This window comes from Salvelinus sp. IW2-2015, unplaced genomic scaffold (assembly GCF_002910315.2).
Source record: "Salvelinus sp. IW2-2015 unplaced genomic scaffold, ASM291031v2 Un_scaffold7830, whole genome shotgun sequence".
Classification (NCBI taxonomy): domain Eukaryota; kingdom Metazoa; phylum Chordata; class Actinopteri; order Salmoniformes; family Salmonidae; genus Salvelinus; species Salvelinus sp. IW2-2015.
The window spans coordinates 8,929-12,491 of record NW_019949090.1 but is presented as its reverse complement, the minus strand read 5'-3'; the positions used below and the strand labels follow the sequence as shown (position 1 = coordinate 12,491).

At 46.0% G+C, this 3,563-nt stretch overlaps 1 long non-coding RNA gene across 1 annotated transcript; it reads right to left on the bottom strand.

Annotated features, from left to right (window-relative positions):
* Positions 1–1,764: 1,764 nt before the first annotated feature.
* Positions 1,765–2,273, bottom strand: LOC139027164 (uncharacterized). The gene is made up of 2 exons (XR_011479213.1): positions 2,196–2,273; positions 1,765–2,101 (listed from the first exon to the last, which is right to left on the bottom strand). It is a non-coding gene; the product is annotated as an uncharacterized lncRNA (long non-coding RNA).
* Between the last annotated feature and the right edge of the window lie 1,290 nt (positions 2,274–3,563).

Sequence of the window (3,563 nt, the reverse complement as noted above, 5' to 3'; positions counted from 1 at the left end):
TTGTTTCAGAATAGAAGGATAGTCGAGCAGGTGTGTCTTTGTAACCAACAGCCCCAATAGCCTCAACCTGGATACTCCGTTGATCGACTTGGCCCCGAGTGACAGCTACCGGCTGGGGTACCCAGGCATCTCCAGAACGACACAGTTGCGAGATCGGTGAGGACCCCCAGGTACATCAGAGCGAGAACTACCCCCTACAGAACCAGCGCTCGCACCAGAGTCTGAGACCAGAGTCAAGATGACGAGAGCCAAGACGACGAGAGCCGAGGATAAGACCAGTGCAGAGGTCAGCGCCGATGATACTGTTGCTGATTATCAGCGAGGAAGACCTCGTTGGAAAGATCATGAATATGGGACGAGGAAGACGGCAGCTGGTTCTGGGAGTTTTACGACCGCCTCCGAGACGAAGACCCCTCAAGATGAGACAGAGACTCGGCAGCTGGGTGAGCCTACAGCATCACTGACCGAAGGTGAGACTACAGCAGAAGCACCGACTCCAGAGGGTACGGTAACCTCCACTCTGACAACCACCTCTTCTCGCAGCTCGGCCCTCTCTCAGACTCGGAGGCCTCGGATCCGCTCAAAGTAAAATCCGAGGGTCTCTAGACGAGTGCATGATGTGCTATTGGGGGAGTATGAACATTGTACTGAAGCCGTGGGACATCGGATGTCTAAACGAGTTAAGGATAACCGAGGATAGGAATAGGTGCAAAAGTTTTATATTTTTATATTTTGCACTAAAATATCAACCTTAGCCGGTTTCGTAGAGCTGTTCGAGGTGTGAGTGCGGCAAGAAGAATCACCTCACGACCTGTGGCACATTGTGTGTAAGTGTTGCCGTGACAAGTGTCCGGTTTGTAAATATCGGATCAGAACGGGAGAACTCATTTAGATTTATTGATGATTTGTTGTTTGGTTTGTTTTGTTTGTATTGTGTATATAGATTGTTTTAAAAAGTTTTATATTTTGCAAATAAAAAGATAAGGAAAAATGATTTTGTTGTTGGAGTATGATTTTACAAGCTTGTACCACTGTTGAAACTGTTGAACACTGTTGATCCAAAGGCAATTCTCACCCAAACTCATTTTAGTTAGTTTTATTTTTTAGCAATTTTTTTGCACATGTTACTTTAGCCCATTGTACTTTTACGGCCCCTGTTATAGCTTTAAGCCTGCGTTTATCAATTCTATTTATATATCAATTCTGTATGATAGTGTTTTTGTGTTGTATTACTCAAAAAAAATAAGCTAAAATCTAAACACACACACACACAATAACAATATACAAATTAAAAGACCTGTCTGTCTCAAAAATGTCAAACTGCCCCCAGAAGCTACAAGCCCCAACAACTCGGCCCGGCAATAACATGCCCCATCATCATTGCCACATAAAAAAGGAAATTTTTTGGGGGTATGTGTTCAGATAGGGACCCTAGTTCTGGGAATGTAATTTTTTTAAAGAAGAGGATCTCGATTGAAGACAAGCAAAGACCGAGATGTCCCGATGAAAATAGGATATCGGATAGATTAGATTCTAGACTTAGACCAAACAACATCTGTGTTATCCTGAACCCTGAACCCGGTAGAGGAAGACAGGAAGCCTTGGGGAAAAATTAAAACCATAATAAAAGTGGGTCAGTCCAGATATTCGTGGCATTTAAAAAACCTTAAAACTCTTTAATACTTGTGGTAAGTTCGCGGGGCATCAATGGAGACATCGATCGGGACATCTGTTTACAAAACATCTGAGGCTTTTCAGTAAGAAACCACAAAAAATTATTTTAATTACGTTTTATATATTTTTACATTTCAAAGCACATGTTATTTTCAAGCATACATATTAGTGTTAGATTGTACATCCTGATTAATGCTTATTTTAGATTTTTTTTTAAACAAAGTATATTATTCTGGCCCATATATAGACAAACAGACTGTATTGTGTGTTCAGGACACCCCCAGACTTTTAGACCGCATATAAGGATAGGAAGGTCATCATTGAACAGTGATCCCAGTGGAGATCAGTATCTTATTTATGTGTGTAAGGCAGGTGTTGAGTAAACCCCTTGTCATAAATTCATTGTATTCCTTCATGTCCCTTTCAACTGGAAAAAAGAGAAGAGTGTAACAATTAGTTTCAAGTTGATTGCACTGCTGATTGCATTGTTGTATAAACGAACAAGGTTACATCCCACTCACTATCGTCGATAATGTCGTTGATTGGAATAACGAAATATTTTGTTTTGGGGTCCTTGAAACACCTTATCTCCTCCATCTGGCAGTTGTCTTTTCGTATGTACGAAAAACTCCCGGGAGGCTGTTGTTAACCAGTAAGCCCGTCTTAGTGAGCCTGTAGCTGAACGGCAAACGGGGGCCTCCCACCCTGCACCCGATATCCGTCTTGAACCAGCACATCCCTCAGGGTCAGTGCCGTGGTGGTGGAGTAGTACACGTAGAACGTTGGGTCATCCTCCCTGGGACTGCGCTTTCGGGGGAAAATCTCTAGTCCGGGAGCCTGGAGCTAACCCCACTTTCAAGAACTTGTAATTCGAGCAGGGCAACAAGGGGCCATGGGTCTGCAGACTCATGCCCCTGCGGGACCCCAGGTTGATCTGGAGACCCTTCTCGATGACGCAGCAGGGTGGGTGCGGAGCGATCATCCCCAGGTCGCTCCATATAAGGACGTCTGTGTTTCGTTTACGCCTCTCCTCCCAGGAAACTTGATTATAGCAATGAGAGGTTTCTAACAGATCTGTCACTAGCTGAGGCTTGTGCAGGTCACCCTGTAGTACAAGGGGTATCCTTCCACCCCTTCCACCTTGTAGTAGAAACTATGAGGCTTCTGCAAAAAAAGCAAGAAAAAAAGAGACAGAGGGTCAGAATGGTTGTGAGATGTGGATGGTGTGTCTGGTATACTCACATGTAAGGTATACATTACGATGGTTGTGTGGGGATCACCCAGTCTGACAATGTACACCTTTCTCTGGTCATGTATGTCCCTAGGCCCCTCGGTCAGCCCCCGTTTGTACATAAAATGCCGGTCCAGATGGTCCCAGTAGTTTTCGAAGACCTCCATCTCGGACATCATCTCAGTGGCATCCCACTGGAGGCCGTCCAGGGTCCAGTAATCATGAGCTAGGACCTTGGTCGCAGCGGTGGCTTCGGCGAAGCTGAGATCCAGGGACTTGGGGATCATGATGTGAGAGCGCCACTCGTCGTCGCTCCCGATTTCTACGCTCACATGGTAGAAGGTGCTTATGGTGTCAACGTATAAATGGTCTTTGGGCTGAAATTCTCCCCATTGGATTCGATATGACAATGTGGAGAACAACATGTTTATGCAAGAAACAAATAAACTAGACGAGGCCCTGGCCTCCCAGGTGGCGCAGTGGTCTAGGGCACTGCATCGCAGCGCTATCTGTGCCACCAGAGTCTCTGGGTTCGCGCCCAGGCTCTGTCGCAGCCGGCCGCGACCGGGGGGTCCGTGGGGCGACGCACAATTGGCCTAGCGTCGTCCGGGTTAGGGAGGGTTTGGCCGGTAGGGATATCTTTGTCTCATCGCGCTCC